The sequence below is a fragment of the Miscanthus floridulus genome, chromosome 15 (assembly GCF_019320115.1).
Source record: "Miscanthus floridulus cultivar M001 chromosome 15, ASM1932011v1, whole genome shotgun sequence".
In the NCBI taxonomy this organism is placed as follows: Eukaryota; Viridiplantae; Streptophyta; class Magnoliopsida; order Poales; family Poaceae; genus Miscanthus; species Miscanthus floridulus.
This window is the reverse complement of record NC_089594.1, coordinates 18,887,544-18,913,055: the sequence shown is the minus strand read 5'-3', so window position 1 is coordinate 18,913,055 and position 25,512 is coordinate 18,887,544. Positions and strand designations below refer to the sequence as shown.

Genomic DNA, 25,512 nt, shown 5'->3' with positions numbered 1-25,512 from the left:
TACACCTTTAGTCCCAGCTCGTAATACCAGTCGACTAAAGGTCTTTTCGTCCCGGGCGTTTACAGGAGCTGGGACTAAAGGTCCCTCCCCTATATAAGGCGGCCGTTTCTTCTTCCTCCTCACTCTTCGTCTTCGTCGCCCATTGCCACTGCCGCCGCCGCCACCCTCGTCACCGTCGCCCGTGGCCACCTCATCGTCCTTGACCTCGCCACCGTCGGACCCGGCGCCGATCTTCTCCTTCCCGACCTCCGACGCGCTCTTCGACTGCGCCTGGTCCGAGTCCCATGACTCCCTCTGCGCCGCCGCCTCCGGGGATGGCTCCGTGCGCCTCCTCCGCGAGCACGCGCGGGAGGTGCACGACCTCGACTGGAACCCCAACGCCGGCCGCCCCGCGCGCCACCAACGCCGCTGGCCCCAACGTACTGTGTATTGATATATATAATAGAGAGTTATAAATTTGTATTGTTATATATATAAATTTGTTATACATCTATATTAGAGAGTTATAAATTTATATTGTTATATAGCTAAATTTGTTATACATATATATTTGAGTTATAAATTTATATTATTATATATATAAATTTGTTATACATACATATTAGAGAGTTATAAATTTGTATTGTTATATATATATTTGTTATACATATTAGAGAGTTTTAAATTTATATTGTTATATATATCACTTGCCAATAAATATTTCTAGAAAATAAGAAATCAAAGTTATGCTTTGGAGACTTGAATTTCGAGAGTAGTTATTTAATTAATTTTAAGAACATGACTCAATCCATTTTATAGATATATGGTTCGGTTTTACGAGGATACTAGTTTGGACCTTGCCCAATTGCTCGCTGAAGGACCATCTGCTCCGAAAGTGGATCCTTGGAAGAAATTTGAACATGGAAAGAGTCTATACAACCCTGAGGCCTTAGGTGAACTGGGTATGCAAATGTACCTGCTAAACAAGTGGTACATGGCGGCGTGTGAATGGGGAGAGACCTTTGTTTCTGTTAGAGTTAGAAACCAACATTACTTCCGTGGCGATGACGTTATATATGTCGAGTTTTTAGAATTACACCAACTATGCCACATGGACTCTCTCGACAAAAGTCTCATTAGCTGCTATTGTCTGTAAGTGTGATTATTTTCTACTGTTAAAGTGTATATATATAAAGCTACATGTATATATATAAATTATATATCCTCACACTATATTTTTATATATGCAGATATGAGATGACAGAACTCAGAAAGAGAAAGGATAATGATGTTGGTTTCGTTGATCCAAATGTCTTATTCAAACACCCTAATCCCCCGCCTGAATGGAAAGCTGAACTCGAGAAAAATCTCATGAGGTTCTTAGTGAACCAACAAAACAAGGACATACTCTTCCCCTACAACTTCAAATAATTAATGTCGATCATATGGACATTTGTTCAATTATTTGCTTACTAGCTAAGCTATCTCCCATATATATATATATATATGTTGACTCTAGTTAATGTCGATCATATTTGTGTATAAAAACATATGCAGCAATCACTGGATATTGATGGTCATCGATTTGGCCAATAGTCGGTTGAGCATCTTAGACTCGTTAAGAAAAGAGCAAACAGAGTACCAAGACATGATAGATATTATCCAAAGGTAATTTGGTCTCTCTAGCAACTATATATACCCCGATCTCTTAACTGCAACAATTATTAAAGGCCAAATTAATTTTTTATTTTATTGGGCGCAGTGTTTGGAAAAATTTTATTGAGGAACACCACATGAAACATTGTAAAGCGCCACTGGATGTAATCGCACACAAAGTAAGTACTAGCTACATTTATATATATATAATTCAATTAATACCATGCATGCTTTCAATTCACTGGATCTTTTTTCTCGTAAAAGTGGGTTCTGAGGCAAGAACAGGGGACTAACTACTGCGGATACTATGTTTGCGAGTTCATCATGGCATACTAAAAAAGAACACCTGAAGAGATCCTCAAAGTACGTTATATAAATATATTCATATATTCACAATTTCTTTTATTGCTCATATATATAAGTAATCACGTGACCAACACATATATATATATATATTAATACTTTTCCTTTAACTTTTATTGAAGACTCTATGGTTGAAGGAAAAAGTCATACGACGTGACCAACTGAAAGCAATTCAAGAGACCATAGCAGGATTTCTTAATGACCAGGTCTTAAAACCCGCCGGCGAGTTCTACAATGACATGAACGAAACATTGAAGCCAAACCAGATGGAGTGAATTTGTTATCCCAAAGATATGATAGAATATATTGTAATATATATATATATATATACATATTATATGTACATAAAATAACGTACAATATATGTATATGCATGTAATATATACGTTAGTTTCGTACTTTAGTTTGTACAAAATGTTCAAACATTATAAGCGTGTAGAATACGTATATTATTAGCAGCGTAGAATGCGTATTTGAAAACCTATTCGAAAACCAAAACGAATCATCAATTGAAAATAGAAACAAAAAAAAAGAAAACCAACCGGGACTAAAGGGTCGGCCCACGTGGCCAGGCCGGGAGGCCTCTTTAGCCCGGGTTGGTATTACCAACCGGGACTAAAGGTGGACCTTTAGTCCCGAGTGAGAAACCGGGACTAAAGGAGGGGCCCTTTAGTCCCGGATTCGTGCTCCCGGTTGGGAAACCGGGACTGAAGGGGTTTCCCAACCGGGAGTACAGCTTTTTTTCTGTACTAGTGCTGGCTCCCCACCACGTCTATATGTACACACCACAGTAATCAGGTTATTCGACGTGGGTCGATGTGTGTACCTCCGATGGCTTAGGCACTCAAAACACAAGCAGTTTATCATGGTTCGGGTGTCTAAGTCCAACGTCCAACAGTTGTGTTCTCATGTTTAGAATGCTCAATCGACTTATTACAATGGAGAAAGAGAGATCGAGATGTAAAGGGTAGCGTTGTGCTATGCTAGTCTACGGTTTGATCCGTTGGGATCCGATCCTTTCTATAGGAGCCCATGTCCCGCCTTAAACCCCGGAGGGCCATGGGGATACAAAATGTATGGTTTCTCCTAGGGATTCTCGCCATATGCTTCAGTCTTCTCCTTCAAGCGCTAGCACTCCTGGTTCTCCTTTAAGCGCTAGCGCCTAGAGCCCCCTACATTTAACTGCAACATGAGTAGATTCCTTGCAACTATAGCAATATATATCACCCTTAACTGAAATTTCTCTCCACAACATGCAATCCACTTATAGCATGACCTATGTACATACGCAATAACAGCAGAAAAACCAAACATATGCACTTCTTTGGAAACACCCATTATATTTAATTACCCTTGTGAAACCCTCAATTCCATCCAATCCCCATGGGGAATGACTGATCCAAAGGAGCCCATAGGGGATGTTTGGATCGCCAAGGCAGCACCACCTTTGTCAAACGCCTGGGAGCGAGTGTGGCGCCAAGCAAAACTGTTTGGAACAACCAAAAAGTTCATAGAAAGCGATCTCCATTTTCCAGGACGTGGAAACTAACAAGACACTGGTGGTGGACTGGTGGTGTCATCTTGATTGGATCAGCAGAGTCAAACAAGTCCTCCACGAAATAATGCCGACGTTGACAAGCCGGCAGCGCCACTGATCGTGGTGCACAACTAACGGAGCCCGCGTGCTCCACTTGACGAGGCCTCGAGCAGCAGAGCACTAGCGGGCGAGCGCACCCGGATGTTTCGGTCAATACACGGCGACGACGCAAAAGATGGGAACACTGCACGCTTCACGGTCCACGCATAATTAGCTAGCTAATAAATATAGTCAGTGTTTTTCTTGTTTATTCTCCCTCCGCATTTATCTCAACCACATCTATTTCATCTAGGATTATTCTTCCTTTTTATCTTCTCATCTCATCTCCTTTGTTTTTATTATTACCGTGATTCTTTTTTGTCTAGGTTTAGATTGACCGGTGAAGCTTAGACACCAAGGTCTAATTAAATTTTGTTCCTATTTTCTTTATAATATTTAGTATTTTGTTTTTTAGCCTTCTTTTGTATTGTAAAATAAACATTTATTTGGTTATTGTCAACGTTCTCTTTGTATATATATTTCATCATGTATGATTGTTATCGGCTTAAATAGCGCCCCCCCTGTGCTCAAATTCTGGCTCCGCCCCTGGTCGTACATAGGAGCAAATAAACAGCGAGACGACGACTGTCCTGTAAATGTAAATATAAATAATGTAAATTAATTAAATATAGTCTCCTCATTCGTGGTCAAATTATTGCGTACAGTAATAAAGTTGCCTCACTTTCAAGAGACATAGTAGCACACTACACCACCCGGATGATTGTATTTGTTTCGTGCGATGGCTTGTAGATTACTCCTATGTACTTGCCACATGGATTTATTTTCCTGAATCTTTAATTGTTGGCTGTATTTTCTATATCGATATTGATTATTTTGGTCATATCTGAATCTGATTTGATGATGCAAGAGCTAGAACGAAAGAGGTGCATGTTGCACAAGCGCTATCAGTGCTCAAGTGCCATTCTCCCAACCGTTCTCGACTTGTTCCACTTTTCCGGTGATATCCGGCCGACGAGCTGTTGACCCGTAGATGACCCGGTGAAACCATGCATACGATGCTATTGATGGCTGGCGAAGGGACCAACATATCACACACAATCTTTATACGGCACGCGCGCATGTGTTACTGTCGAGTTCCAAACATGTACACGAACATGCGTCAACGTACGTATGGTTGGACGAGGCAATTAACGTCGGCGTGCGTCGGTGTCTTTTCACGGCAAGTTGAGGGCGGCGGTGAGAGGCTAGGGTTTCAGGATATGGGTGGGAGGGAAACCTTCAGTTTGGCCTTATTTTTATGGGTCAGATCGACCCGACCCATTTCCATCCATAAGCATATTATCGGGCACACAAAAAAACGCGGTCAAAGTCGTCCACTCTCGTCTGCATGAGTGGAGGCATTGCTAATTTATGGGCGCGGAGCCATGCTGCTAGCAAATCGTGCGCTCATCTGTAGTACTACTAGTATTTTTCTCGATCGAAATATATCTCTTGGAGGCATACAGCATGTCGACCAGCAGCAACTACCATGCTTGGACGAGGTCGCCCGTTGTCCTTGGTGTAGTTTTGCTGCTGCTTCTTGTGGTCTGCAGCGACGACGGCAGCGGCGGCGGCCTCGTCTTCCTGCTGGCAACGGCTACCGAAGGCGAATCAGGAAGCAGTGGAAGCAGCGGCCATAGTAAGTGTACGTCCACGGCCACCCAAATCAGGGCAACATCCATTACCCATGCACACATGGTGCGGGTGCGGGTATAACTATTTGCATTAGTTCGTTGCTGCTTTTTTGTAGGAAAATATTTTCATTATAGTAAATCAAAAGCCCGGCCCTCATCCACTTCATTCTTTGGCTACCTATAGGAGTTACTAGGTAGCGCCCATGGAAATTTCATAATTACATAATTCTTTCAATGGCAAACCTTAAAGAATTAAATTAAACTAATAATGAGTTAGACTAGACGATTATATGTTTATTTCAACGATGACAACTGTGTCTGCTGCTATATATCTTTATTAAACTCGAAGGACTGTCTCTTAATCCATGTAAGTACGTGGCAGGTTAACAAAATATACTAAGTCATATAAATTGTAACGTACATTAAGGAAACAAGAGGCATTTAATAAGAAACTATATATAAAGTTAGAAAAGGAATATTTTTAACTTGCTTATAGCACATCCACAGAAAAAGGAATGTACAGTATTATATATGAGTAGTTTAATTAAGAAGATTGTTGCGCCATCTTTTGTTAACGCAGATCGTCCTCGGGAACCGCCACTCTGACGCTATCGCCCGTAACTGGTACCGCCAGTGGGTCCTCCGACACCCCACTGTGAGCTGGCATCACTGATTGATGGGTCCTACGAGAAGCGAGCGGGCGACCCGCCGACGACAGCCCATCATGCTCCAACCGTCTACAGTTAAAAGTTTTCTACCACGTGTCCTTAGTCCTTAGACTCCGACATCGACACTCTTGCTTCTCAGTTTGAGTACACCCCACGGACCTCACAGCCCGACTCGTCTGCTCCAGCCCCACCGCAGGATCCTTAGTTTTTGGTGCTTGACGCCAAAGGGGGAGAGAGAGTATGTTAGACTTAGGGGGGGCGTCGTGAGATGGATTCGTGGATTTGTTCTTTTGAGTGCTCTTCATGCATATCATATTTACTTTCATGCATGTGTGATGGATAATGTGACATGTGTTCTCTCTCTATTATTTATATATGTCATGTCACCGCTTATGCTCATTTGCTTTGCTTCCGCGTTTTACTCTGATTAATATGAGAATAATGTTTTGTACTCGAGCTTATTTCATATTCTTTGAGTACTTATGTTGGCTTGGTTTGTATAAGCATGTCTAACCCCTTGTTCTTATTATCTCATGTTTATATAAACCAAGTATGTTGAAAACCTCACTCATCTCTTATACACATACTCGAGGTTGTTGTGATCAATCACTAAAAAGGGGGAGATTGAAAGCATCTAGGTCCCTAGTGGGTTTCGATGATTAATGACAACGTAAGATTATTGTGACTAACGAGTGTTTTGCAGAAACAATTTGAGTTAGGTCACGATAATGGTGATTGTTTGGGCAATCAATGGTATTCATGCCCCTGTTGATGGAAATCGTTTCGGTTTTCAAAGGATGGACAACAAGGCTAAGGACGGCTAGTTCTAAGTGTCGGTTGATGTTGGAGAGACACTTAGATTAGTTTAGGGTTTTGTTTTTCCTTTGGCCGTACTATTAAGGAGGGTATGAACTAGTAGCTTGACCTAGGTGAGTCTAATGTGTTAGGTGTGGTGCACACTTGTCAAACTTAACACTAGGTAGCTCAGAGTTAGCGCAAAGATCATTTGAAGTCAACCCCATTCACAAAGTGCCTTGAATTTGGAGTGTTTGGAGGTGTGGCAGAGGGACCGGACGCGTCCGGTCAGTGTAAGACAGCGCAAAGAGAACCCTACAGTCGACCGGACGCTGACATAGTGTCATCACCGGACGCGACTGTGCCTAGGGTTTTGTCTCCCGTGAGGACCGGACGATGTGCCCGTTGCACCGGACGCTGGAGGCCAGTGCATCCGATCCAATGTAGAGAGGTTTCAGAGAAGGGTTTTCTTGACCGGACACATCCGGTCAGTGTGGACCGGACCTTGGCAGAGTCCGGTCACACTAGCCGTTGCCTGTCAGAGCTAACGTCACGTAGCCGTTGGCTACTGATCGGACGTGTCTGGTCACCCCGACAGGCGTGTCCGGTCATCACTGAAGTTGCTGAGTTGAACCTCAACGAGTATGTTTGAAAGTGGGGACTATATATATATCTCCTACTCGTCCAACATACCTCTCTTGCACATTTGTTCAGGTGAGGCAACCATTTGGAGTTCAAGTGAGAGCAAGTGCCTAGTGGGGTAATTGAGATTTGATAATCCAAGATTAAGGACCTCATTAGTTTCTAGGGAGTAGCAAGTGTGCATCCACCTTCCTCATTAGCCTTGTTTGGGTCAGGTGAGAGTTTGTGCTTGTTACTCTTGGTGATCGTCATCACCTAGATAACTTGGTGGTGATTGGGAGCTTGGTGACCATCCGACGGAGCTTGTGGACGACCCAACTCATCTTGTGAGTGGTTGTGGGTGATTCACCGTGCCGAAGTGGTGAATAATCAGTCCATAAAGAGCACTTGATCCTTGCGCGGATCAAGGGGGAGCGATACCCTTGCGTTGGTGCTCCAACGAGGACTAGTGGGGAGTGCCGACTCTCTGATACCTCGGCAAAACGTCGCCATGTTCCTTCTCTCTCTTTACTTCGAGCATTTACTTTGAGCAATTCAATACTTGTCTTTACATTCCTAGAATTGCCATGCTAGAGTAGGATTGGAACCTAGGTTGCTAAACTCTTTGTGTGATAGAACAATTGAATGCACAATTAGGCACTAGGGGTGAAGTGGGCTAAGTATAGGACTCAATTATTGCAAGAATTTTTAGAGAAGCCCAATTCACCTCCTCTTAGGCATCTTGATCCTTTCATCCCTCACTCTCTTCCTCTCTACTATGCAGTGGGCTCGACAGTGGGGAGACGTAATGGTGGGAGGATGAGCAGGCTCGACAGCCACCGGATTTGCAAAGCATGGGCTCTCGATCTTGGGAGACAAGACAAGCGGGCTCGAGTGGCGGATATCTGAGGATGGTGTGTGACCTCTGCAACTGTGGATCCCCTAGGATGGCCAGTGGGCTAGCGACGAATCTCCATGGACGACCAACAGGCTTGGCAGCAGAGGATCTCTCTGTGGACTGTGGGTGGTTTTGGCAACGACGGATCTCTGGACTTGAACAGCCGGCTCAGCTCACAGGCTGATTTTTTGTTTGTTTTTTTCTTTGATTTATAGAGGCCGGCATGACCACCGCCTCTGTAATTACTGATTAATACATGCCCTTAAGCAGAGGCTGGTGTGCAGCTGATCTTTGGAAATTTGTTATGGCCGTCTCAGAAAAACTGCTCTACGGTAGTGACTAATGAGATTTATAAAGCATTACAGTTAACAAACTAATGACATTAATAAGACCAGAGCAAAAAAAAAACATGGCCTTAACATGCATAATAATTGTTAGACATGTGTCAAATATGTGTATAGTTTGGTTACGCTGCGACTTGAGTTGTATTAGGGGCTAGGATAGAGTTGGAGTCCAACTCTATAAATATTAGGCAACCCGGCCCTGTCGTAACCGTGAGACGACTTTGCGGCTGGTTTGGGTGTCGGCAAGGCCGAGGGAGTGTCCGGATGCCGGTGTAGCTGTTGTTTTATGAGGAGGAGCACCCGTAGTTATGCCCTGAGGATGTAGGCACATCGCTGAAACTCCTTAAAAACATCGTGTCTTGGATTCTCGGTGTTATTCTCGTTTGCGTATTTCCTTCTATGGTAGTTATGTTTCCGCATTCTTCGGTTAGTAGATCCGTTCAGATCTGAATCTAACCGGGCACTCTTACAATAATAACAAAATGCATTAGGAGTAGCCTAAGCATATCAGTCAACCTAATGAAGATGTATCAATGTCTCGATGACCCAGATCAAAACAACATCATTCCTTTTGTTTTGTTGACCTTGACTCTACTTTACGTACACTCTAGAGTTGCAGCTGCCATTATGTAACTGCACTACGGATAACTAACGTCGCAAGACACCAGTGTCTTCCACTATGTAGATTAAATAATCATTATTGGCCCGCAATGGAGGTAGTTAGGAAACCCTAGGAAGATAAATGGAAGACATATATAGTGGAAGACTCCGTACTTGTTAGTGCAAATCCCTGGCCTGCTCTAGTGGAAACGTGAAAACATACTTAGCAATTTTCAAAAATAAATGTCACTACTACACAAATGATTATTAGCAACAAAGGACTTTCCTAGTAGAGACGGCTCAATCAAAATGCACCTCTAAATATGGTTACCAAGTCGGTCCACCTCTAGAAAATGGTTTTGAGAGGAGGCTGGGATTTACAGCTGCCTCTAAAAATGCTCTTACCTTTAGAGGTGGTTGGATCTAGAGCCGTCTCTAAAAAAATAGGTATAACACATTAAAATTCATAACTTTCTGTGCTGATCAAGATTGATTGATTGATTAACTTTTTTTGGGAACAGGAGGGGATTGAACCCCTACTCAAATTTTATTTAAAAAACGAGCAAAAAAGCGTAGAATTACAATCATGACACAAAGAAGGTCAAAAAGAAAATAAAAAAAATTATACAAAAGCTTCTAGTCATAAATTTATCTGCAAATGAAGCTTTGCTTTTGCTCTGAGTATAATCAGGGCAAACTCTTTCTTGAATACTTGTCTGCATCTTTGCACGGAGTGGGGGATATTCTTGAAGATAATATCATTTCGCATGGTCCAAATAGACCAACACATTGTGATCAGAACCTCCATGAAGAAAGGCAGCTGAAGTTGTAACTTGAAATTGAATGATTAACTTTGTTATATATAAGAGCTAGAACGAAAAGGTTTGGACGATGTTGCGCGCAAGCGCTATCAGTGCTTGCTCAAGTGCCATTCGGCCAACCGATCCGTGACCTGGCCGACGATGACCCGTCGTACACTACTGGAGACGGCCTCTTTGCCGAGGGCCTGAGGCCCATGGCAAAGGCCCATTAACCCTCGGCAAAGGCTTTGCCGAGGGCGGCCCTCGGCAAAGAGCTCTCGGGGAATTTTGAGTCGGCGAAGAGGGTCTTTGCCGAGGGCCCTTTATCGGGCACTCAGCAAAGCCTTTGCCGAGGGCTGGACCGGCACTCGGCAAAGAAAAGCAGCCATCACGGCGCCGACGCCTGGGACGGAGTCTTTGCCGAGGGCCGTCTCCGGAGGCCCTCGGCAAAGAATTATTCTTTTTTTTTGAAAAATCTTTGCCGAGGGCAATGGGACGGCCCTCGGCAAAGAATTATTCTTTTTTTTTGAAAAACCTTTGCCGAGGGCTTCCCCGCAGGCCCTCGGCAACGAAATTTTAATTTTTTTAAAAAAAGTCTTTGCCGAGGGCCTCCAACCATGGCCCTCAGCAAAGAAATGTTCCAGAATTTTTCCAATGAATCTTTGCCGAGGGCAATGGGACGGCCCTCGGCAAAGGACCCTTCTTTGCCGAGGGCCTTGGTCATTGCCCTCGGCAAAGAGGCAGAAATTTAATTTTTTTTTTGTTTTTTGCATTCCATCGACACAAACATTTCATATATATACATATATATATCAACCATCACATATATATATCACACAGAACCCATTTTCTCACAATATATCACAACCATAATTGTGAACCACAAATCACAATATATTACAACGACAAGTCACATGTTCATCATCATTCACATGTTTATTACGACAAGTTCATGAAATCCAAGCACAAGTCAGAACCATAAACCACAAATATTACAATAAAGTCCAACCACATCACCTAGCACTAGTCCTCATCAAGGTAGCCTATGAGACGGTGGTGAAGGAAAGGCGGGATCACCCGGTGACGCACTACCGGGATGATTGGAACCTGCGGACGGAGGCTGCACAAAGAAGCAGAGATTGCATGTGTGAGTAATCCGGGAAAACAGTTTTGGAACTTAGAGATTGCATCTAGTAATCTAGGAATACAAAAAGATTAGACTCAATTGAAAATTTCGGCAGCACCTCCCCTGCACGGGGAGGTTTCCAAAACCTGCAAAAAAACGATAGGATGGCCGACATTCACAACGGCACGAAGGCCGACAACCACAACGGCACGAAGGCCCTCATATCAATTTACAGCACGAAGGCCCACACAACCACATACGGCACGAAGGCCGACAACGAGAGTTTTACCTAGGGTTGCGGTGGAGTCGGGCGTCACGGTGCGGGGGTCACTTTCTTCTCCGGCGAGGTCGAGCGGCGTCCGAGTACTCCTCTCCCCCTCTTCCTTCTCTCTTCTCTCCGCTTCTCCTCTTCCCTTATTCTCTTTCTCCTCCTCCTCCTCTCCTTCTTCCCCTTCTTCTCCTTCTTCTCTCCTTTCCTCTTCTTCTCCTTCTCTTCCCCTTCCTCCTTCTCCTCTTCTTCTCCTTCTCTTCCCCTTCCTCCTTCTCCTCTTCTCCTTCTCTTCTTCCTCCTACTTCACCCTCTACCTCCTCCCCTCCACCAGCAGCCGGCGACGGGGCGGCCAGGGGGCTGGTGTCGGGGCGGGGAGGCCGACATGGGGGGGGGGGGCGGGAAGGCTGGCGCGGGGGGCCACCGGAGGGCCGGCCGGGGCGGCGGGAAGGCCGACGCGGGGGGGCGGGAAGGCCGGCGCGGGGGGTCGCTGGAGGGCCGGCCAGGGCGGCGGGAAGGCTGGCAAGGGGAGGCCGGCGCGGGGGGTCTCCAGAGGGCCGGCTAGGGCGGCGGGAAGGCCGGCGGGGGGGGGGGGGGGGGGCGGGAAGGCCGGCCCAGGGGGCCACCGGAGGGCCGGTCGGGGCGGCCGAGCTCCCCTTGCTCGACCGAGACGGGGAGGGGAGGCAGGGCGCGCCCCAGGGGTGGCTCTGGGGCGGTGGGGGCGGCGTCGGTGGGGCGGCGCTGGGGCGGCGCTGGAGCGGCGCGCAGGAGCAGCGCGGAGGTCGGGCGGCGCGGTGGTGGGGCGGCGGGGCGCGAGGCGGCGGCGGGGCGAGCAGGGGCGGCGGCGCGCAGCAGCGGCGTATGAAATGTGGGCGGGGATTTTGGGCTAGGCCGCTGGCCAATTTAGGGTTGGGCCCTTTGCCGAGGGCCCAGATCTAGGGCCCTCGGGAAAGATTTTTTATTTTTTTTAAATTTTCTTTGCCGAGGGCCATTGGCCAGGCCCTCGGTAAAGATCCCCTTTGCCGAGGGCCAGGCTAGGCCCTCGACAAAGATTTTTTTTTTGTTTTTTGAACCTAGTTTTTTTGTGGTGCTATAATACATTATTGAAAACTCAATTTTAAAATTTGGGCCAATTTTGACTTTTTTTGATATATTTCCCTAATTTATTTCTTTTCGTTGATTTTTTTCGAATATTTCAAATCTGAACTGCAGTTGGATGGAATAATGCAATTTGTGATTCGAAAAATGTTATTCATGGTATTTGGTGTATGTTGAGTCCTTATCCACGAACTCGCATCAAATTTCGGGCATCTTCTTCACGTAACATGACGAGGAACTTGTCGGAAAAGTGTTTTTAAATTATATAAAATCCATACGAAGTCCGAAAATCACGAAACTTGTCGAGGTGTCATGTTATCGCATGTGTAGGCTGTGGTAAAAAATTAAGAAGGTTTCGAGCAAGTTGTGACGTCGGATGCCTAAAACCCAGACATCTCCATATGTGATCACTCGGCAAAGAAAATTTAAAAATAAAAAATAAAAAATCTTTGCCGAGTGCCTGACGGCGGGCACTCGGCAAAGACTGACGCCAGTGGCCGCCGTGACCCATCCAGCCATATTTGCCGAGGGCTAGGCCCTCGGCAAAGATTTATTTTGCCGAGGGCCGTTTCTTTGCCGAGGGCTCCTGGGGCTGGCCCTCGGCAAATAGAGCCTTTGTCGAGTGCCCGAGATCTAGCCCTCGGCAAACCCAGAAGCCCTTGGCAAAGGATGGGTTTCCAGTAGTGGTAGATGACCTGGCGGTACGTTGAACCACTGGGAAGCCACATATATGTATCCGGTACGAAAAAGGCACGGTCCAAGTCGTCCGCTCTCGAATGCATGAGTCAAGCACTCAAGCTTGCTAATTTAAGCACGCGGCCGCATCGGAGTCAAGCTTGCTGCTAGCAAATCGTGCTATCAGATGCTATTATGTAAGTGCACTACAGATAACTAACGTCGCAAGACATCAGGGTCTTCCACTATGTAGATTGAACAATCATTATTGGCCCGCAATGGAGGTAGCTAGGAAACCCTATTGCAAGATAAATGGAAGACATATATAGTGGAAGACTCCTTATCTATTATTGGCCCGTAGATAGTACATGTTTCGATGACAACAGTACAATTGTCTCTCGTGTCGTTGGGTCTTCTCTGCAATCAACTTCACTTTGACTTAATCACTAATGCTTGGGACCGACCTGTTGCTATGTACTCCCTCCATACTCGTAAAGGAAGTCGTTTAAGACATGATTGTGCTTACCAAGGAGTGATTAATTAGGGAATATTTTTCCTGTTTGCCCCTATTAAAAAATGGTTGCGGGTGCATTCCATATGAGAAACAATCATAGTTCAGACGGCTAGTGCAACGAGGCGTTGGCCCTGAGGACCCGGGTTCGATACCTGGTGGGCGCCATTTTTTTTGTTACTGGCTTGATTTTGCATGGCACTGTTTGGCCCTGCGTGTCACGTGCGCTGTGGCTGCATGGCGCGCGGATTTGATTCTGCTGGGCGTGGTGCGCGCGCTGAGCCACTTGAGCGCGTTTGTGCTCGCGTTTGGGCGCGTTTCTGGGCGTGTTGGGCGCCATGTTTTTGTTGGTTTTTCACATGCAAACGTTTTTGCGGTGGCGCCAGGGGATTCTAATTTTTGCGCTCGATAGCTCCGACGTCTGTGTTCCGCCGTGCCTATTTTAACGGAGTCTTTCCCCCGGCCTCTTCTCTTTCCATTACCGTGCTTCATCTCCTCACTTTCCCTCTCTTCTCTTCACTACCGCATGCAATGGCTGATCCTAGAGTTGTTGCCTTTGATCTGAACGTTTGCTTAGAAGAAGTTGACAACGGCAATCTTGCCTTCGATCTCAACGAGCAAATATTGGAGTCCGGCAACGACAATGGTAATCACCTCTCTTGTTTGAGTTTGTTGTTTCCCTCAAGCGCCATCTTTTCTGATTTTTTGTTTCATTTTTGGACAGTATTTGATTTGAACTTGTCATTAGATGAATATGGTGCGGTTGACTTTGATTACATACAAAACCTCGCTGGTAATTTTTTTTCAGTTTGTTCTTTCCTTTTTTGATTATTTTTTATGTAATGCGTGGCTAACTAGAAGAATGTTCTTTTTTTTTCTTTTAATAGAACAAGATGTTGAGGTTCCCGTTGAAGTACACCATAGGAGAAAGGACATGATAGAAGAAGTCACAAGACAAGTGTACCGAGCATTGTTGGCTAGAAGCAAGAATGGGACACTAGGCAAGAAGGATACAAGAATTGTTGTTGATCAATTTTGAGTGCACATTCCGTCAGTTCAGCGCCTATGGAAGCGAGGTAAACACCAACTTGCTCATAACATTCCTGTTGTGGTTGCAAGTAAAAAGAAGGGTAGATGTGGCCGCAAGGCAGTCCCTCTTGATTACGAACAATTGCGCAACATTCCTCTCAAACAAAGAATGACCATAGAAGATGTGTCTAGTAAACTTGGTATGAGCAAAGCTAGGATACAAAGGTATTTGAAAAAAGGTTTGCTTAGGCATCACTCTAGTAGCATCAAACCATACCTCACAGATGCTAACAAGAAGACTAGGTTGAAGTGGTGTGTTGACATGATTGAGCAGGGTTTGCTTGGTGATCAAAGATTTAAGGATTTTTTTTGATTTTGTGTTCATTGATGAAAAATGGTTCTACCTCTCTCAAAAATCTGAAAAATATTACTTGCTACCCGAGGAAGATGAACCACATCGCACTTGTAAAAACAAGAATTACATCCCTAGGCTCATGTTCTTGTGTGTTTGTGCTCGGCCAAGGTTTAGGAATGGAGAATGTGTTTTTCATGGAAAAATAGGTTGTTTTCCACTTGTCACTTATGAACATGCTGTTAGAAGAAGTCACAATCGTCTTCGTGGAGAAAAAGTAATCAAGCCAATTACTTCAATCACAAGAGAGGTGATTAGAGATTTCATGGTAAACAATGTGCTGCCTGCCATTCGAGCCAAATGGCCAAGAGAAGATGTGAACAAGACAATTTTCATACAACAAGATAATACACCTTCCCATTTAAAAGTGGTTGATCCTATTTTTTGTGAGGCTGCTAAGCAAGAAGGGTTTGACATTCGCCTCATTTGTCAACCACCCAATTCTCCAAATTTTAACATTTTAGACTTGGGGTTTTTTTGAGCTATTCAAGCTATTCAATACAAGAAGGATGCAAAAACAATAAAAGATCTAGTTCCAGCAGTCCAACAGGTAAATTGATCAATTGTTCACTTGTTCCATTGTTTCTTGAACAACTAATATACTCATTGATTGAATTCTTGAACACATGTTTTGTAGGCATTCTTAGAGTACTCTCCATGGAAAGCAAACATGATTTTTGTAACACTTCAGAGTGTTTTGAGGGAAGCCATGAAAGTTAAAGGGTGCAACAAGTTCAATATTCCTCACATGAAAAAAGAAAAACTAGAGAAAGAAGATCGGCTGCCATTGCAAATCTCTTGTGAATCTTCCTTGCTAGCCGAAGCAATTCCTAGCCTTCCTGCAGCAAATTAGAAGAAGAATATTAGAAGATGCAAGCATGTTAGTCTTTGCAGCATGCTAGCCGAAGCAATTGCTAGCCGAAGCAAGAATATTACTAGCAAATTCGTTTTTGCATGCCTGTTAGGTCGACTGAATGAGACATGTACCTTACTGTTCTTTCTTTGCATCTTCCAACTTCTTCGTATTGTAGATCTCGTCCAACTTCTTGATAACGTGCTCAGGAAGAAGTATTGTGTCACCATCCATTTGAAGCTTCTCCACATTAGGAATGTAGAGCTCACAATCAAATTTTTCTATGCCATCATGTATCCATGTTGTGAGATCGTAGTCTCTGTGTACAATACTGCAACGTGCACACCTGCTAGCTTCGCGGTGAGCTTGGTAGCAGCCTTCGTCGTCATTGTCGGCGTGGAACGTGCCGCAACGAGCACACTGAGACTCCGGCATCACCTCGACGGAGTCCGGCACCACGTCGACAGAGTCCGGCGCCATCTCGACCGAGTCCAACGCCATCTCGACTGAGTCCAGCACCATCTCGACCGAGTCCGGTGCCATCTCCGAGGCCAGCGTCATCTCCGAGTATGGCATCATCTTTGAGTCCAGCGCCTCCTCCATGGCATGAGTGACCTCCATGGCGCCGGACTCCATGGCGCGAGGAAGGCAGGGAGTAGACCGGCGAGTGGCGAGGAAGACATGTGGCAAGCGGCGAGGAAGGAAGGCACGGCTCGAGGGCAACGAAGACGTGCGGCGAGCGGTGAGGAAGGATGGCGCACGGCGAAGAAGGAAAGCGAGCATGCGGCGCGAGAAAGGAAATTGAAGCGACCATGCGGTGGCGAGTGAAACGAAGAGGAGAGATCAATGCGGTGGATTGCGAGCGCATGATTACTGCAGACGGAAGCCAAAACACAGGGGCAATCGCATCCAACTCCTCCCCTCTGAGCGTGCGACGACATCCTTTGAGAAAACGGGCCAAGAGCCCAGAACGTCTTCCTTTACGAGTACGGAAGGAGTATGTTTATTAAAATAGATTGTATCTTAATCTACATGCGGCGTCATGTAAATATTGTTGCGTACTATAGTAGTTATTACATTAATAAAAAGAGATCTTTAGGAAAACCATAGTTATATCTAATAACTGTAGAAAAAATAATCTTTACAACTTTCAACACATACACTTATGTTTGTTCCACCATCTTTCATTTGTCAAATATGCAGATGATGCCACTGGATCCGGTCCTTCGACACCCCACCCTAAGAACATGCCGGAAAGTCATAGGAGTATCTCGTACGCTGCTATGAAAGAGAATCGTGGGCGCCCATGATCCATCGAGGCCCCCGGCCAGGACACGTCTAGGTCGTCCTGCAGACAGATGTACCAGAAATCGTCTTTATCATTTTTATTATTTAATAAATAAATACACGTGCGTTGCACGGGAAAATATTATCACAATAATGTCAGTATGAATGTTGTTAGAATGTAAACGTGCTACGGCACTCCTAACTCATGGGCCTAGCGTCCCAGCTCCCCACCACGTCTATATGTACACACCACAGTAATCGGGTTGTTCGATGTGGGTCGATGTGTGTACTGTTGAGATCAAAAAGATCATTTAGGGTTAGGTCTAGCGGGTTCTCTATACTGTGAATGCGATATCGAGAGTAGAGGGACAGAGAGGAATAGAAGAAGAACGTGTCGAACCTGACACCGCAGAGGGAGATGGTCCAGAAGCCGCCATCTCGTTCGTCGGTGAAGTCTGCGCACGGGCAGCGATGTTCGGGGAAGAGGTCAATGAAGTCATCGACGTCGGTGGAGCGGGGCAGCTCGGCTGGTGGCTTCCCGTCACTGGTTGCGCCCCTCTCTGATCGGGATTAGGGTTTAGGTTTCGGTGGGGAGCTCGGCTCAGGCGAACCTTGTACACAGAGCCACCGGCCCCCACCTCTATATATAGCGCAATGTGACAGGGGCCCTCCAGCCATAGTGGGCTGGGCGCCCCCGATCAGGGCGCGGATCAAAGGCCCAACTGGGCCGGCCCAGTTTGGGATTGGAGATCAATCTAACAATCTCCCCCTTGATCTACTACCATCTTTCAATTTCATATCATTTACTTTTGTTCATTCCATTACAGATTAGCGCATAGAGCATGTTTCATTGTCACGGTCAATTGCCGATAGATTTAACAACTACAACACACCACTCTGTTCTGAAATAGATACTTAACTTTGGGCCTTCTTTTGTCTAGGAATTATAGGCTTTCCCTTAAACCCATGCCGGCTACATGTTCTCTGAACACGTTGGGTGGTAAGCCTTTTGTAAGCGGATCCGCGAGCATCTTTTCGGTACTTATATGCTCAAGACTTATGACATGATCCCGGACTTTATCTTTCACAATATAATACTTTATGTCAATGTGTTTGGCAGCACCACTTGACTTATTGTTGTGAGCATACTGTACTGTAGGATTATTATCGCAGTATAACTTAAGTGGTCTATAGATGTCGTCAACCACCTTCAAACCGGGTATGAACTTCTTTAGCCAGTTCACCTGCCCCGTTGCCTCATAACACGCTACAAACTCGGCATACATTGTGGACGATGTAGTGATGGTTTTCTTTGAGCTTTTCCATGAAATATCTCCCCCTGTGAGAGTGAATACATATCCAGACGTGGATTTTCTATCATCTCCCGCATAATCAGAATCTGAATATCCCACTATATGGAGTGAATCTGATCTTCTATACGTCGTCATGAGGCTTTTCATTCCTTGCAAATAACGCAAGACTTTCTTTACTAATTTCCAGTCATCTGTTCCAGGATTGCTCTGGAATATGCTAAGTAACCCGGTAACAAATGCCAAGTCAGGACGCGTACATACTTAAGCATATTGCAAGCTTTCGACAGCTGAAGCATATGGAACCGTTTTCATTTGATCGATCTCATACTGATTCATGGGGCATTGAAAATCCCCATATCTATCGCCCTTGACTATAGGAGCAGGTGAGGGACTACATTTGTGCATATTGAATTTCTTTAAGATCTTTTCTATGTATGCTTTTTGTGACAGTCCTAATACCCCTTTACTTCTATCTCGGTGAATCTCGATCCCTAGAATGAACGAAGCTTCACCAAGATCTTTCATATCAAATTTTAAGGACAAAAACTTCTTTGTCTCCAGTAGTAGACTGACATCACTACTAGCAAGTAAGATATCATCCACATACAGGACAAGGAAGATAAACTTTCTATTCTTAAACTTTGCATAGACACAATTGTCCTCTACATTTTCTTTAAACCCAAATTCCTTATTATCTGATCAAACTTCAAGTACCACTGTCTTGAACCTTGTTTTAATCCATAAAAGGATTTCTTTAGGTGGCATCCCATTCGTTCTTTTCTTTCCATGACAAAACCTTTCGGTTGTGCCATGTAAACATTTTCCTCCATGTCCCCGTTGAGAAATGATGTCTTTACATCCATCTGATGTAATTCTAAATCGTAATGTGCCACTAATACCATTATGATTCTAAAGGAATCCTTATATGAGGCTGGAGAAAAGGTCTCATTGTAATCAATGCCTTCTCTTTGTGTAAAGCCTTTTGCCACAAGTCGCGCTTTTATATCTCTCTATATTCCCTTGAGAGACAAGTTTTGTTTTGTAGACCCATCTACAGCCTACTATTTTGGCTCCTTTAGAAATTATTTCCAAGTCCCAAACTTTATTTGCATTCATAGATTTCATTTCATCTTCCATGGCCTCAAGCCACTTTGATGAATGATCACTTCTCATGGCTTCTTCAAATGAGGTGGGATCATCCTCTATTTGAAATTCCTCAGTGTTGTATACTTCATAGTCAGCAGGAATAGCTGATTTTCTAACTCTTTGAGACCTTCTAGGGGCCTCCACATTTGGCACATCTTCTGTTTGAGGCTGTTGTTGCCCCCCCTCATGTGTGGCAATAGGTTCTACAGGATCCTAAAGAACAGGTTCCTCATCGTCATTCATTGTTGCCACAGGCGGAATAACAACAGGTGCTGGCACCACAGAATCTTGCACTGTCGGTGCAGCGACAGCAGGTAGTGAGAAAAATGGCTCATGAATCATTGGAGTGGGCGCATACACCCGCTTCTCTTCAAGGTCAATTTCTCGAGCTACCATGCTCCCCCTCATCATTTCATCCTCTAGGAAGACAGCGTGTCTCATTTCCACAAACTTTGTATGTCTGTCTGGACAGTAGAAACGAAAACCTTTTGACTTTTCTGGGTAGCCAATGAAATGGCAACTTACTGTTTTGGGATCTAGCTTCCCAATGTTTGGGTTAAATACTTTAGCCTCAGCAGGACTCCCCCACACACATAAGTGGTTTAGTGAGGGTACTCTTCCTGTCCACAACTCATACGATGTTTTGGGCACCGACTTACTTGGTACTCTATTAAGAATATGAATGGCCATTTTTAACGCCTCCATCCACAGGCTCAACGGTAAGGTGAAGTAACTTATCATACTACGCACCATATCCATCAGGGTATGATTGTGTCTTTCAGCTACTCCATTCTGCTGAGGTTCGCTCGGTGTAGAATACTGGGTTACTATGCCATTCTCCTGTAAGAACTATCGATACGGGACCTACATGATACCCCACAAGGAAGAGAGGAGGTCTAGTTCAATTAGGATTCCTCCCTTGTAATCCTAGTAGTAGTATTATTCAGTAATCCTACTAGGAACCCTCATTGTAAACCGACTAGGACTCTAGCCTCCTGACATCGACAGCTAGCGCGCCAGGTAGGGGCTTTCGGCGACATTACATCCGAGAGCACGATGGACCTCGACAACATGATCTTCTCAACGGGATCAACCTTCATCTTCGGTTCATGGATCTGCGAGGCAGATGACAACGGCAAGCTTCAAGGCCGTCTCCTCAAAGATTCGGATCATCATGAAGAATTTTCTATTTCGACGACTACAACAGATCAGCTCGCCAGAAGATTCACGCAGTTCATAATATCCGATTCAAATCAGATTTCGCGGCTTTACGAACCCGACTCAAATTCGAGTTCCGCTTCTGAGATGAAGTCTTGTCCGAGTTCTTTCGGAAAACCGAGTTCTTTTCTGACAAGGCTCCAGAACATGACATCAACCTATCAACAATACAACTCGGAGCACACTCAGAGTACTCAAAAGAAGATGGGACCTTTTCTGTTCAGACTCCAGAACATGGCAACGATTTATCAGGCACAATTCGAAAGATCCTTCAATCCAATGCTTGGAATACCACTGACAGGAGCTCAGGAAGGTCTCGTGCTAACTATAACGTCTCAAGACTGTATCGTCCACTGGCCAGGTTCCGTTCCTGAGGATAGCGGTACCCGACTAGTTGGCACAACGGCAACAACAATTCTTCCCTACCAAGAAGGAGATTCGATCTGCGATGTTGAAACCTCTACTGAAGTTATCAACGACTGCGATAGCAAGGAAAACAACACCAATCACAGAGCAATTCATGCACAAGAAGTGTTCATGGTTCGCCGTCCCCGATCACCATTGGTCCCCCCAGAAGCACCCGACGTCAGGTCATCAGACTAATCTGAGTCCAACATATTACCCTTTATCCAGGGGTATGATGGTGAGACCGAAAGTCAGAAACAAGCCACAGAAAGAAGAAACAAATTAAAACAAGGACGCCAACACCATGCCAAGCAACGAAAGGAGGCTTGGGTCAGATATGAGTCAGATCTGGCTGAGTACAATAGAAGAAAATCAGAACAAGAAGTCGAAGAGAGACGTGCGGTGAATACACCCTACGATATAATCCGAGAAGCACTAGAAGAACTCAGAGCGACTACACATCCCAGAGAAAGACAGGAACAACTCCGGGATTTTTTCCGGCCAGCAGTTCAAAAGACGCACGACGGAAGAACCCACTCAGGACCACCTGCCAAGTTAGTGTCTCACGAGCAGGAAGGTCAAAGTCAAAGGAAGTCCGCTTTTATGAGACTTGGACCAAGTGGAAGTCACAATAGGGAACGTAGAAGGGACCATAGTCAAAATTACCGAGTTGAACAACCAAGAAAGACCAGAAGCAGGGCGCCTGCCCAGACAGCCTCGCAGAACTTTTCTCACCAAAACGACAGTTGGCAGGAAGGAGGTGCAGTATCAGAATACCAAGAACCCGGAACGCACGATAGATTCCCATGTTTCGCAAACAGACTAGCTTCAATACGACTACCTCACAAGTTCAAACCGTCCAACCACTCTAAGTATGATGGCAAGACTAAACCAAGGCAGTGGCTCAGGATATACTCACAATCGATTGAACTAGCCGGGGGAGACGACGATATCAAGACCTTGTTCTTTCCAATGGCCCTCGAAACCTTGCCCCTCCAATGGTTCAACAAATTGAATCCAGGATCAATCAGAAATTGGGAGGACTTGCAAAGAGCTTTCTGTGAAAATTTCGTGGGTATCATTACACACCCAATCACCCATGCAGAATTAAAAGGACTCAAGCAGAAAGGAGGTGAAAGTCTCAGAGATTACTATCGATGATTTGGCGAACTACGTGCTCAAGTACATGACATCACCGAATGAGAAGTAATCGAAGCTTTCTCTCATGGAATCATGGCTAGGTGGCAATTTCAGGACTTCTGCAAGGAAAACCCGAGAAGCAATGAAGAATTCAGACGGATAGTAGAAAAGATGATTACTGCAGAAGAGAAGACACGAGAAAGATTCCCGGATAGAAACAACCGAGACAACCCGGACAAGCAAAATCATCGAAACAACAGACATCAGGAAAGAAAACGTGGACCAGACAACACAGTAGCAGTGGCTGACAAATCAAAGAAGTTTTCAAAACCCAGAAGGTATGATGGCATTGAAAACATCCATTGCATCTTACACCCCAATGGAAAGCACACCATCGGAAATTGCTACACCTTCAATGAACGATACACAAGGAAAGATAGCAAGGGAAACACTAAAGAAGATAGTCAGAAAAAAGAAGAAGACAACCATGAAGACAAGGGATTCCAAAAATCCAGGGGAATGGTAGCAGTGATCTTCGCCGGGGTCCTAGATTCCAGAAGCAAGCATCAAGAAAAGTTAGCTCTGCAAACCATCATGGCAGCAGAGCCGGCTACTCCAAGATATCTCAATTGGTCACAATATCCAATCCAGTTTTCAAGAGAAGACCAATGGACTAGCGTAGGAAATGTAGGCCATTACCCACTGGTTCTAGACCCAACTAATGCTGGTATGACTGTCACCAAAGTACTAATCGACGGGGGAGCTGGACTCAACATCATCTTTTCAGAAACACTAAGGAAGATGGGACTACAACTCACCGGGATGATCACACCAACAAGTACACCGTTTTACGGCATAGTACCCGGCAAGGCAGCCATGCCACTTGGATAAATTACTCTACCAGTTACTTTTGGGACTCCCTCGAATTACCGTACAGAGTTCATCAAGTTTGAGGTTGTAGACTTTGAATCATCATATCACGCAATCCTCGGACGACCAGCACTAGCAAAATTCATGGTGATACCGCATTACCCGTACGTACTACTTAAAATGCCAGGACCCAATGGAGTCCTTTCCCTTCGAAGTGACTTGAAGCGCGCTTTTGACTGTGGCGTTCAAGCGATCCAAATTGCAGCCAAAGCACAAGACGCCAATGGCAGAAAAGAAATAGCCACTATTGCCGTAGAAATGAGCCTAGAAGAGCTAGAGATACCGGCTAAAAAGCCCAACATCCTCACACCACCAAAAGAAGCCGACATCAAGCAAATCGACCTGGGCACTGGCGAGACCTCCAAAACGGCAACCATCAGCGCCCACCTCTCGGCAAAATAGGAACTCGCGCTCACCAACTTTCTTTGGGACAACAAAGATATCTTCGCTTGGAAGCCGACCGACATGCCAGGTGTCCCAAGGGAGTTGGCTGAGCATGGAATCGATGTCAACAAAGGCTCCAAGCCTGTAAAGCAACGGCTACGACGATTCTCACCCGACAAGAAGGCAACAATTAAAAAGGAAATCACAAAACTGATGGAAGCTGGATTCATCAGAGAAATCCTTCATCCAGATTGGCTTGCAAACCCGGTTCTAGTGCAGAAGAAGAACACGGATGAGTGGCGCATGTGCGTCGACTACACAGATCTCAACAAACACTGCCCAAAAGATCCTTTTGGGCTACCACGCATTGATCAGATAGTTGATTCAACAGTAGGATCTGCCCTATTATCTTTTCTTGATTGCTATTCAGGGTATCACCAGATCGCACTAAAAGAACAAGACCAGAGCAAGACATCTTTCATCACTCTGTTCGGAGCCTATTGTTACAAGACCATGTTGTTTGGACTAAAGAATGCTGGTGTAACTTACCAAAGAGCTATCCAAACGTGCCTTGGTGATCAGATCGGCAAAAACGTAGAAGCATACGTGGATGACGTAGTAGTAAAAACAAAGAACCTGGATACACTGATTGAAGACTTAAAGAAAACCTTCGAAAACCTAAAAAGGTGGAGGTGGAAATTGAACCCAAACAAGTGCGTATTCGGAGTTCCTTCAGGACAATTACTCGGATTCTTGGTCAGTCATCGCGGAGTCGAAGCAAGCGCCAAGCAAATTCGAGCCATAACAGAGATGGGCCCTCCTCGAAGCATTAAAGATGTGCAGAAACTAACAGGCTGCATGGCGGCCCTCAATCGTTTCATATCAAGACTCGGCGAAAAGGGGTTACCTTTCTTTAAACTACTAAAGAAGACAGACAAGTTCGAATGGACAAAAGAAGCCGACGAAGCTTTCAAAAGACTTGAGGAATACCTTACCTCCTCGCCTGTCCTCACACCTCCAAAGAAAGATGAAGACATGATGTTGTATATTGCGGCAACTTCTATCGTGATCAGCACGGTGATAGTCGTAGAAAGAGAAGAAGAAGGGCGCGTGTATAAAGTACAACGCCCCGTATACTACATCAGCGAAGTACTGTCAGAATCAAAGATCCGGTACCCGTATGTACAAAAACTACTCTACGCCCTACTGATCACTTCGCGCAAGCTTCGCCACTATTTTGAAAGCCACAAGATTACCGTGGTGATAGATTTCCCACTCGGAGACATCCTACACAATAAAGACGCAATGGGGCGCATATCTAAGTGGGCAGTTGAGCTTGGTGCTCTCAATGTCGATTTCACCCCACGCAAGGCAATCAAATCTCAAGCCCTTGCCGATTTTGTTGCCGAGTGGACAGAGATTCAACAACCTATGTCAAACACCATCTTTGACCACTGGAAGATGTACTTTGATGGATCACTCAAACTAGGCGGAGCCGGTGCAAGCGTTCTCCTCATTTCTCCAGATGGAAAACAACTCAAGTATGTCCTTCAGATATTATGGCAAGCTACAAATAATGAAGCAGAATATGAAGCCCTCATCCACGGGCTACGAGTGGCAATTACCCTCGGAATCAAGAGATTACTCGTATACGGTGATTCAACAGTGGTCATCAACCATGTAAACAAAAGATTAGGATTGCACCAAAGAAAACATGGGTTCT

At 45.1% G+C, this 25,512-nt stretch overlaps 1 long non-coding RNA gene and 1 pseudogene across 3 annotated transcripts; both read left to right on the top strand.

The window, feature by feature from the left end:
- Window positions 1–4,944: 4,944 nt before the first annotated feature.
- On the top strand, window positions 4,945–8,548 carry LOC136508775 (uncharacterized). Of its 3 annotated transcripts, none has more exons than XR_010772115.1 (2): window positions 4,945–5,273; window positions 5,849–8,548. It is a non-coding gene; the product is annotated as an uncharacterized lncRNA (long non-coding RNA). The 3 variants fall into 3 exon arrangements; XR_010772114.1 differs by having other exon boundaries at window positions 4,945–5,279; XR_010772116.1 differs by having other exon boundaries at window positions 4,945–5,344.
- A 5,655-nt stretch (window positions 8,549–14,203) lies between these two features.
- LOC136507128 (uncharacterized) lies at window positions 14,204–15,672 on the top strand (annotated as a pseudogene).
- Window positions 15,673–25,512: the final 9,840 nt, after the last annotated feature.